This window comes from Nelumbo nucifera, chromosome 5 (genome assembly GCF_055504915.1).
Source record: "Nelumbo nucifera cultivar China Antique chromosome 5, China Antique-T2T, whole genome shotgun sequence".
Taxonomy (NCBI): Eukaryota; Viridiplantae; Streptophyta; class Magnoliopsida; order Proteales; family Nelumbonaceae; genus Nelumbo; species Nelumbo nucifera.
Genome location: NC_142653.1, coordinates 82,642,232 through 82,654,055, shown reverse-complemented (window position 1 = coordinate 82,654,055; position 11,824 = coordinate 82,642,232). Strand labels below are relative to the sequence as shown.

The window sequence follows — 11,824 nt, the reverse complement described above, 5'->3', positions numbered from 1 at the left end:
TTCAAATGTGTGGGGACTTGCTGTGGTCTTGTCTACAAAAGGTTATAGATATTATGTCTTGTTTATGGATGCATATTCGAAATTTTCTTGGATTTATCCTCTTGAATGGAAATCAGATGTTTTTGATACTTTTCTCAAATTTAAGAGACATGTTGAAAATTTGTTTTCCACTAAAATTAAAATTTTTCAAAGTGATTGGGAGGAGAATTTCGTAAATTATCTTCTTTCTTAGACAGTGAAGGAATTTTGCATTGAGTGAGTTGTCCTCATACTCTTGAGCAGAACGGATGTGTTGAATGAAAACATCGGCATATTATTAAGTCCATTCTCTCTCTACTGGTGCCCTTTTCTCTCTCCAAATCCTTTTGGGCTAAAGCAATAGAAATTGTGGTTTTTCTTGTTAATCGATTGCCTACACCAGCTCGTGATAATCTCTCTCCATATGAAAAGTTGTTTGGCTGAAAACCTGATTATTCTATGTTACGAAGTTTTGGCTGTCTTTGTTATCCTCTTATTCGACCATATAACGAGAACAAAATGGACTATAGGTTTGTTCGCTACATTTTTATTGGATATAGTTCACCTCATAAATGGTACAAGTGCTATAATCCAGTAACTTCAAAATAAATTATTGCCAGACATGTGGGTTTTGATGAGAAATAGTATCTTGGGATCACTCAAGATAGTCTTTCCTCTGGACCTCTAGATTTAGTGCCAGTCACTCTACTTCTTGTCCCCTCAGTTGATGGCGCATAGGAGAGTTCTATTTCTCCTCATGATACTACTAATCAGCAAGGTACAACTCTTGGTTCCTCTTTCATTGATGGTTCTACTAATGGCTCCTCGTCTCACAATGACACCCAGATAGAAATATTGCATCAGAGAACACGACTGTTTCAAGATATTCTTGATGCCACACTAGCTGTTCCTCATCCAACCACACGAACTCACTCTATGACCACTTGTTCTATGTCTGCCCGCCCTACTTAGACTGCCACAAGGTATCCTCTACTTGAAGGACTTTTAGTAGATAATGGGGCATATGATGTAGAACCATCTTCCTATTCTTAGGCGTTCAAGTTTGCTCAATGGCGTTTTGCTATGGCCTCCGAGTTTCATACTCTTCTCCAAAACGGCATGTGGCAACTTGTTCCCTATGATCCCACTATGAATGTTGTTGGATTTAAGTGGGTTTATAAAATCAAGAGAAAACCCGATGGCTCTATAGAAAGGTATAAAGCTAGATTAGTTGCTCAAGGTTTCTCTTAGGTTCCTGGTGTTGACTTTATTGATACTTTCAGTCCTGTTGTTAAGCTGGCCACTGTCCGTACGGGCTAGGTCTTGAGGACCAGACCCGTTCGGACTATGTTTACAAGTTAAATAAAGTCCTTTATGATCTTCGTCAGGCCCCTCGTGCTTGGTTCTCTCGGCTTAGTAGCCGGTTACAAGATCTTGGTTTCAGAGGCTCTCAGTGTGATCATTTTCTTTTCATCTATCACAAAGCTAATATTTCTCTCTATGTTATAGTATATGTTGATGATATTATTGTTATTGGGTCTTCTGCTTCTCATGTTTCTTAATTTATTATGTACCTGTCTCATAGTTTCTCTCTTAAGGATCTTGGATCTCTTCACTATTTTCTTGGTGTAGAGGCCCATCGAGACAAGAATGGGTTGTTTCTCTCTCAACGATGCTATATTCTTGATCTTCTATAGAAGACCAATTTTCCAACTTCCAAACATTTGACCACACCTATGGCACCTACATCTAGGTTGTCAAAATTTCAAGGCGAGCCTCTGCTTGACCCCACTCAATATTGCAGTATTATTGGTGCCTTGCAATATGTCACCTTGACCTGGCCAGATGTGGCGTTTGTTGTGAACAAAGCATGCTTGTTTCTTCAAACTCCCATTGATGATCATTGGACGGCTGTGAAATGTATTCTGCGTTATCGCAAAGTTACAATTGACTTTGGGCTCTTCTTTGCTTCTAATTCTTCTAGATCTTTAGTCGCATTTTCAGATGCTGATTGGGCCAGTTGCCCTGATGACTGTTATTCTACTGGCTGTTATGGTATTTTTCTTGGTTCTCATTTGATCTCATGGAGCGCTAAGAAACAATCCACCATTGCCCGTTCTAGCACTAAAGCTGAGTTTTATTCCTTAACTAATACCACAATTGAATTGTTATGGCTTCACTCTCTCTTATGGGGTTTGGGTATTCATTAGTCCTCTCTGCCTGTTCTCTACTATGATAACATTGGTGCTACGTATCTGGCGGCGTATTCTACGTATCCCCACTGATGATCAATTGGGTGATGTGTTTACCAAACCTCTTTTCCAGTTCGGTTTGACTTTCTACGGTCCAAGTTTCATGTGCTTCTAGCCCAGAAAGGATATGAATGGTAACTCTACAAAAGTGTAAGTTACCAATGGAGATTGATGCAGCGTGGAAGCAATGGAAACCGGGCTGGCTATGCAAGCACCGGGCGATCGCTAGCTTCTAGCGAAGAACACCGAATTCTCTAGGAGAGAGAAAAGGTGGCGAAAATTGGAAGAAGAGAACTTGAAGAAACTCTAAAATTATGAAGTATGAATTGATGAATAATTCTGGGAGAATAGCAGTATTTATAATACATTTAGAAATTGTAAAATAACTAGGAAATAACAACTAGGATAAATCCAAATATCTAATCTGATAGGATCGAACTCTTCTTGGTTTGAGCTTCCACCGTCCGATCTCCCTTGATGCATGAATCTTGGATTATCTTGCTAATCTTAATGCTTCTTGGAGTCTTGTTGGAATTTTGATCTAGATTTCTTGATAATCTTGGATTCTTGATAAGTTTTGGAGTCTTGGATTAAGTCTTGATGGATCTTGAATTATCCTTTCTTGATTTATCTTGGACTCTTGACCTTATCCTAGGAGCTGCCGCCCCTAGGGGTGAGATGGGCTTTGGGATGGGCCTCCATCATTTTCCCCCACTTGGAGAGAACTCGACCCCGAGTCGTGACTAGGATAGGCAAGTGTTATCTCTGGCAAGTACCGGTGAAGGTCAGCAACGTTGAAGGTCTTGGATATACCTATATGATCTGGTAGGTCCACCATATAAGCATTATCATTAATCTTCTTCACGATCTTGTATGGACCATACTTCCGAGGCTTCAACTTGTTGTAGGTACTTACGCGAATTCTTTCCTTCCTTAAGAAGACCATAACCTCATCACCTACATCAAACACTTGAGGCCGTCGGTGCTTGTTTGCGACCATCTTGTACTTGGCGTTGTATTGCTCAAGCTTCTGCTTCACAACCTCTTGGACAGACTGGATTTGTTCTGCCATCTGTTCTGCTGAGATACTGGCGCTGGGTACTCTGGGTAGCTTCACTAAATCCAGTGCATGGTTAGGGACCTTCATGTACACGATGGAGAATGGGGATCTGCCTGTAGAACTGTGCACTGCATTGTTATAGGCGAACTCAGCCTGGGGTATGGTGAAGTCTCACTGTTTTGGCCTTTCCCGACATATGCTGCGAATTAAATTCCCTAAGGTCCGGTTTACCACTTCCGTCTGTCCATCTGTCTGGGGATGGGCTGTACTGCTGAAATTAAGTGATGAATCAAACAACCTCCACAGGGTCATCCAAAAGTGACTGAGGAACCGTGTGTCACGATCTGATGTGATGGTCTTGGGTACCCCATGCAAGCGGACAATCTCCCTAAAAAACAATCTGGCTGTCGTGGATGCATCTGTTGTTTTCTTGCATGGGAGGAAGTGAGCCATTTTTGAGAATCTATCAGCCACCACGAAGACGGAGTCCATGTTCCTCTGGGTCTTTGGCAAGCCTAGAACAAAATCCATGGACAAGTCTTCCCAGGGGCATGTGGAGACCTGTGTTATGGGTTTGTCCCTTAGTTGTCTAACAAACATAGCACCTGCTTACAATGGTAGACACGCCCCTTCTTAATTTCGGCCAGTAATATCGTCCCTTAACTGCTTCTACTGTTTTATCCCTTCCCAAGTGTCCTGCTAATCCATCCCATGCAAATCCCTGATGATCTTTTTGTGGAGGGAGGTGCAAAGGATACACAGTTGTTCCCCTTTCATAAGGAACCCATCATAAATAAAGAAGCCATCTGTTGGCTGCTTATTCATGCATTTCTCCCATACCTGTTGGAAGTCTTCATCCTGGGCATATAAGTCTTTCAGGCACTCAAAACCCACAATCTCAACACTGAGGGTCTTGATGAGAGCTACACGCCTGTTAAGTGCATCAGCCACTTTATTTTGCTGTCCTGCCTTATACACAATTTTATATGAGAACTTGTCTAGGAAGGCAGACCATCTAGCATGCAAATCACTTCTTAATTGCTTTTGCCCACTAAGATATTTTAGGGCCTGGTGGTCAGTGTAGAGAACAAATTCTTTTGCAATTAAATAGTGTTCCCATGTCTTTAGGGCTCTAATCACAACATAAAACTCCTTGTCATAGGTGGACCACTTTCTTCTGGCTTCAGATAATTTCTCATTGAAGAAAGCAATGGGCCTCTTTTCTTGGGACAATACAGCCCCTATGCCAACTCCACTGGCATCACATTCAGCTTCAAATAATTTATTAAAATCTAGTAAGGCAAGAACAGGAGCAGAACATAATTTTTTCTTTTATGAGAGCAAAACTTTGCTCTTGTTCTTCTCCCCATTGAAATTTACCCTATTTCAAACATTCAGTAATGGGAATCATGATACTACTAAAATTCTTAATAAAGCTTCTATAGAAGGTTGCCAACCCATGAAAGCGCCTGACATCTGTGACAGTGGATGGGGTCGGCCACTCCCTAATGGCTTTCACTTTTTCTTCATCTACTTTCACACCATCATTACTTATAATAAATCACAGGAATAATAAATTATCATTCATGAAGATGCATTTTTTCAAATTAGCATATAATTTATTTTCCCTCAATGTTTTCAGGACCTCCCTAATATGTCCCACATGCTCAGTGATAGATTTGTTGTATATCAAAATATCATCAAAATAGACTACCACAAATTTACCAATGAAGGGGCGCAATACCTAGTTCATCAGCCTCATGAATGTGCTGGGTGCGTTGGTTAGTCCAAAGGGCATGACTAACCACTCGAACAAGCCATCTCTAGTCTTGAAGGTTATCTTCCATTCATCTCCGGGACGGATCCTGATCTGATGATAACCACTCCTGAGATCAATCTTTGAGAAAACTAAACCTTCATTAAGCTGGTCCAACATGTCGTCCAGCCTGGGAATAGGAAATTTGTACCCAATGGTGATCTTGTTAATGGCCCTATTGTCGACACACATTCTCCAACTGCCATCCTTTTTAGGTGTTAATAAGGCAGGTACTGCGCAAGGACTCGTGCTGATTTGAATGTGTCACTTTTTCAATAATTCTTCTACATTTTCCCGTAAGATTTCATTCTCCTTATGACTCATTCTGTAATGTGGGAGGTTAGGTAGACTGGCACCTGGAACAAAATCAATATGGTGTTGTATATCTCCCATGGGAGGGAGTTCATTTGGTAACTCCTCTGGAACTACATCATTAAATTCATCAAGTAGTCCCTGTACTCCTACTGAAATTTTATTTTCATCATTAACATCTTCTCATTTTACTACTAGCAAATGTGTTTCATGAGTATCCTTACATTCTTTAACAAATTTAGCATGATGATGGGTGATGGTAAGAAAATTCTTCTCATGTGTTTTTGGAGCATTTGTAATATTTCTTTCAGCTATGGGTAACAAAGTATAACGTGTACCTTCTTTTTCAAGTTGGTAGGTATTCTTCCTACCCATGTGCCTTGCATCTGTATCAAACTGCCAATGCGTCCCTAACAAAATATGGCAAGCATCCATATCAACAATATCACAATATACTTTATCATGGTACTTACCAATCGAAAAAGGTACCTTGCAGCGTTCTTCCACTCGTACATCGCCTCCTTCCTTGATCCACCAAATTGGGTATGGGTTGGGATGTTTTTCAGGGATCAGCTGTAATTGTTGGATGACATCCCTGCAAATAATATTTTCCTGGCTGCCCCTATCAATAATTAAATTAAATAATTTTCCCTTGACAGTACATCTGGTACGAAATAATCTGTGCTTTTGAGAAGTATCCTTATTTTTCTGGGACAACATTAATTTTTTGACCACACAAGTATACTCCTCATGTTCATATGGACCCTCTTCATTCTCCCCATCAGGCCCACAGTATACATCATCCTCAATATCTTCTTCTTCCTCCCTTTCTACCATATTAACTGCCTTCCTCCTGGGACAGTCACTGGATCTATGTCCAACCTCATTACATTTAAAACATTTAATAGGAGCAGGCCTTGCATAAGGGTTACTGGGTTTAGGAGGGTTGGAAGGGTTACCTCGAGTATGTCCTCCTGTAGTAGCCTTACCGGCGTGTGCTTGTCAGGTGAGAGGGTTGCACTGCCGGGACTGATTTGTTCCTGTCGACAATTGCCCGTCTGTTGTCGCTCTGGCTGTATCGGCGGTAACTATCACTGCGTGCCTTGTCTTGGAACATTAATTCTGCTTTCAAGGCTAGGTTCCTTGTTTCCTGCACACTAAGAACCATTTGTACACCAATTTTGTCCCTGATGGTCGGTCTTAACCCGCTCAAATATCGGGCTGCCTGCTGGTTATCACTTTCAAACAACTGGTTTCTTTCTGCTAATCTTAAAAATTCTAATGTGTACTCATTAACACTACGTGAACCCTGCGCACACCGCTGATAAGATTCAAACATATATTGTTCATAGTCAGGAGGTAAAAATCTATCTCTGATTAACTGCTTCATGCGCCTCCAGGTTCGAATAGGACCCCTTCCTTCTCTGATCCGGGTCTCTCTCATCCGTTCCCACCAAACAGATGCGCCTCCCTTTAATCAGAAAGTTACCAGTTTTACCATTCGTTCCTCTGGTATTTCCATGTAATCAAAGAATCTGTCGACTTCTATGATCCAATCCAGAAGTCCTTCTATGCCAAGATCTCCACTAAATGTAGGAATATCTACTTTAAGTTTGAATTCATCATTATTCCTACAGGGATTGAAATTACCTTGATTGTGCCAATTTTTGCCATTTCTGTCGTTGCCGGGAAGAACTGGAGCACCACCAAATTCGAAATCATCATCACTGTCGTCGTCAAGAACTGGACGTCGGGACGCAGTAGCGACGGGTGGTCTGTCGTGGTTGTCTCCTTCGATCTGCTGTGGATTTTCCCAGTTCCGTGGGACAATCTCCCGTAACAAGGTTCGCAGTTGCTCAGTCACCTCTGCCAACTGTTGTTCGATGTTACGTGTGGCCGTGCACTGTTCTTCAATCGCTCTCCAAACAGCTGGGAACCGATGATCTCCGTCACGGGGTGGGTTGCGACTGCTACCGTCTGGGTTGGACATGACTGGGCGAATTCCCTGCTCTGATACCATCTGACGCAACGTGGAAGCAATGGAAACCAGGCTGGCTATGCAAGCACCGGACGGTCGCTAGCTTCTAGCGAAGAACACCGAATTCTCTAGGAGAGAGAAAAGGTGGCGAAAATTGGAAGAAGAGAACTTGAAGAAACTCTGAAATTATGAAGTATGAATTGATGAATAATTTTGGGAGAATAGCAATATTTATAATACATTTAGAAATTGTAAAAGAACTAGGAAATAACAACTAGGATAGATCCAAATATCTAATCTGATAGGGTCGAACTCTTCTTGGTTTGAGCTTCCACCGTCCGATCTCCCTTGATGCATGAATCTTGGATTATCTTGCTAATCTTGATGCTTCTTGGAGTCTTGTTGGAATTCTGATCTAGATTTCTTGATAATCTTGGAAGAGTCTTGATAAGTCTTGGAAGAGTCTTGGATTAAGTCTTGATGGATCTTGAATTATCCTTTCTTGATTTATCTTGGACTCTTGACCTTATCCTAGGAACTGCCGCCCCTAGGGGTGAGATGGGCCTTGGGATGGGCCTCCATCATGTGCTTCTAGCCCAGAAAGGATATAAATGGTAACTCTACAAAAGTGTAAGTTACCAATAGAGATTCTCACTCAAATTTAGAAATAGCTGAAATAGGAAGAGAACTTGTACATATGCAACTGCATATTCTTTTCTTTCTTTCCCTTATTATTTCATTCCTTTTGTGTATATATTGTACCCGAATCTCCTTGGTCAACATATGCAAGAAATACAAGTTCCTTGCATTGTTGAGAACTGTTCTTTGTTTTTTCTTTAACTATATATATAAATTATAAGTTCAGTACATTTAATAAAAATAAATCAAATTACAAAAGTCTACAATGATCAATAAAAAATGGTATAAATAATAGGGCCGTGAGAAACAGTAAATAAAAAATGACATAGATGAGAGGTGTAGCTTGACCGGCACAACATTTTGTATTCTAGAACCAACCGCAGTTCATTTTAGAACAAATCACACCCCTAAGGCTCTGTTTGGAAGGAGTACAAATACAAATATGTATAGCTCCATTTGAAAGGAATACAAATAGAGTGCAAAACCTGTATTTATATTCCTTTCAGATTGAGCTTAAGGCTTAGTTTAGAAGCAGTACAAATACAAATATGTAGAATTTAAACTTTGTATTCTATATTATGTTGTATGTATTTATAATGTACATATTTGCATTTGTACTCTTTCCAAACTGAGCCTAAACAACATGTTTGGCCATTGCTCGTTTGAGAATGTGTTGAAACACACCAAAGCCACACTGCCTTCGGTAGATGAAAATGAGTCGTCGTCGTCGTCTTAAATCTTCATTGTCCGGAATTAAATTGGCCGGCCCTTTTTTTTTTTTTAAATTTGTGGACACCATTTCAGTTTCCTCGCATAATTCCGTCCCTCTTTGACGAGTGACGACGGGCTAGTGGCTATAAAAGTGCTTATTTCTTTATCACAAATTCACAACTCAGACGTCTTAACGGTCTTATTCCTGACTTTGACCCTCTGCATTTTTTGTTTTTTTTTTGCCAAAAGAACTCAGAAAGCTAGACTCCGTTTGGTTCATGGAAATAAGGGTTTGGAATTGGAATCGGAACGGGCTATTCTGATTCAAGCTGTTTGGTTGGGCGGAATCAGAATTCCATTCTCATTCCTGCTGGAATGACATTCCATTTAAAGGAATGGCCATTCCTTGCCTCTCATTTGAGAATGAGATCTTATTCCTACTGATTTTAATTCCCATTTCTATTCTTATTTGAACCAAACAGACTATGAAAATAGATCATTTGGATTCCGATTTTGGTTTCAACTACGAAATCAAATGGACCCAACATTGATTAAGTAAATTTTTCATTACAAGAGGATCTTTGGACAGTTCTCATTTTTTACTACTATGCTATATTTATATGCATTATATGATAGATTGGTAGTTCATAAGCAGCCCTATTAAAAAAAAAAACAAGCATGTTTGACCCTCTGCATTAGACCCCGTCAACGGTGCTTGGAGTGTGATGGGATCTGCTCTTCACACTCGGACGCCTCACATGCACATCGACTATGCATTGGGAACATCTCCTGTGAATAATAACTTAAAAGTAGGGGAGATGTTTCTAACGCATATTAGGATGTGCTTGTGAGGTGTGTGTGAGGCACCTTCTGTAAGGAACAGATCTGGTCTTTCTTGGAATGGACTGGATTGATAGCTATAGAAATTAGGGAGAAGTATGAATACATCCAATGCAGAATTCTGAATTTCAGACACTCCCCTGCTACTAGCCCTCTCCCCCCTATAAACCACATTCAGGATGCATTCCCCCTGTAATATGGGATTATAAAATTCTGATCTGGGCTGATAGGTCATTCTCCCTAGGAATTAAGAATATGCACGCCTTGGATAGGGCCCATTGGGGTCCACTGGCACTGGCAGTCTGCCCGCGAATCGTACCAGTTCGTGGTACTAGTTTCCCTCGTTAATATCTTTTCGGCTGGTATGGGTTGGCTGTATCCTGTAGTTCACCTTCGTTAATAAATTTAAGGGAGTGTTTGGTTTGAGGGAAAAGATAGGAAGAAGAAGAAAATGCCCGTTTTAATCTCTCCTTTTGGCTAATATCAGGCATTGTGAGTACATTCGGTCAGTGTTCAATAAACATTATGACAGCTGTATTAAAATTTTGTTTTAAATAATTTCAAGAGGCTGAGGACAGAAGTTACAAAATTTCATAAATGACCCGAACTGACGAAGTTTCTAAATTTACCTCATTTTCTATTGTTTTCCTTGTTCTGTTTTTGTTTTTCTTTTGACAGATATATAAAAGAAGTTCACATTGCTACTACTGCAGTAAAGATTAGATTATGCGTTGGAAGGGGAAGTTTCATCCAATCTAGCTTGTTTCTTTATTTTTTATTTTGGCGTCAGGATATGAAGCTAGTGGGAATAGATAGCTATTGCTTTATCCCCAAATACACAGACTATCATAGACCGAGAGACTCTGTCTCTGTTAGCAAGGATCTGTTCCTTTTTACAAGTGTACATGTATCCTGTGTCTTGTCCAGACAACCAAATTTTATGGACGATTGTTCTCAATGGACTATTTGCCTAGGCTAACAGCAAAGAAGAATTAAGAATGGAATAAGGATACCCATCCAATTATTTCATATAAAAATAATACCATGGCCCCCGCTTAAGAAAAGCTTAACAGAATTGTTCACACAAAACAAAGATTATTCCATACAAAAAGAAACAAGGCAACACATTAAAAAAAAAAAAAAAAACTAGCTCCTGCTTGTCATTTATTTATGACAATCTCGGTCTTTCTGCTTGTCATTTATTTATTCAGTCCGGACTACTCCTGATTTTGCGTCCATCTAATTAAGTTCATCTCACCCTGCAATATAATTAAAAAGTAGTTAGAACCAATTAAAAACTGTGGCCAAGCCGGCCAAGACGATTAGACGAAGACGGAGGAAGAAGGCAATTAAACTAATAACCTGGAGCAATCAGTAGAGGGACTGATCTTGTAAGGGAAGTTTACTCCACATTTGCCGGGGATGGAGTTAGCAAGACCGAGATTGAGACCAGGGATACTAGCTGCCGCAGATTTCAAGCATTGACATGTGGCCTGACGGTCCGCCGTTGTCTTAGCAGCGGAGTTTAAAGTTCTTACACCGCTGCAACATGCCGGGGGCAAAGGTCCACCCTTGACGAAGTAGTTGACGCAGGGGGATAGAAGGCTGGCTAACTGACCACATGATATAGCTGCATCCACATGTACATAAGGACCACTACTGATTATCATGCTCAATACCGCCACTGTCAAGCTCAACTTCATAACTCCGTAGCTAGCCATGCCCCCCACCGTTAATAGCTGCTAATTCACCGGCGATTGACTATCTAATCTTTCCTACAAATTCCGAATAGTAACTAGATATCTCTCTCTCTCTCTCTCTGGGCTTGACAACTCCCTGGCCTGCTCTTTCTTTATATAGACATGTTTCATCAATGATCGATTGAATCGAATTACAAACTGCGCAAATTGTGCATTGCATTGTGACCACTGACTAGATACCTACTTTACATCATGCACAATACCAAAACTGATGGGCTGCCACTTTTGAAAAGTCTTCCCAAGTACTGGACTGCACCTACTGTCTGGCTGCCCTGCCGTAAGCCAATTTCATTTGCCCTGCTGTAAAGTGTAAATGCATGGGAATACAAATTAGTGTGAATTCTGATTTGATTCTCTTCACATTTGATTTTTGTCTTATTGTTTGTGAAAAGTAAAATATAGGATATATAATTAAACGGGTCCCCGCTTCGTACGAAA

General features: G+C 40.5%; 1 pseudogene; it reads right to left on the bottom strand.

The window, feature by feature from the left end:
- Window positions 1-10,875: 10,875 nt before the first annotated feature.
- On the bottom strand, window positions 10,876-11,329 carry LOC104593776 (non-specific lipid-transfer protein 1 pseudogene; annotated as a pseudogene).
- Window positions 11,330-11,824: the final 495 nt, after the last annotated feature.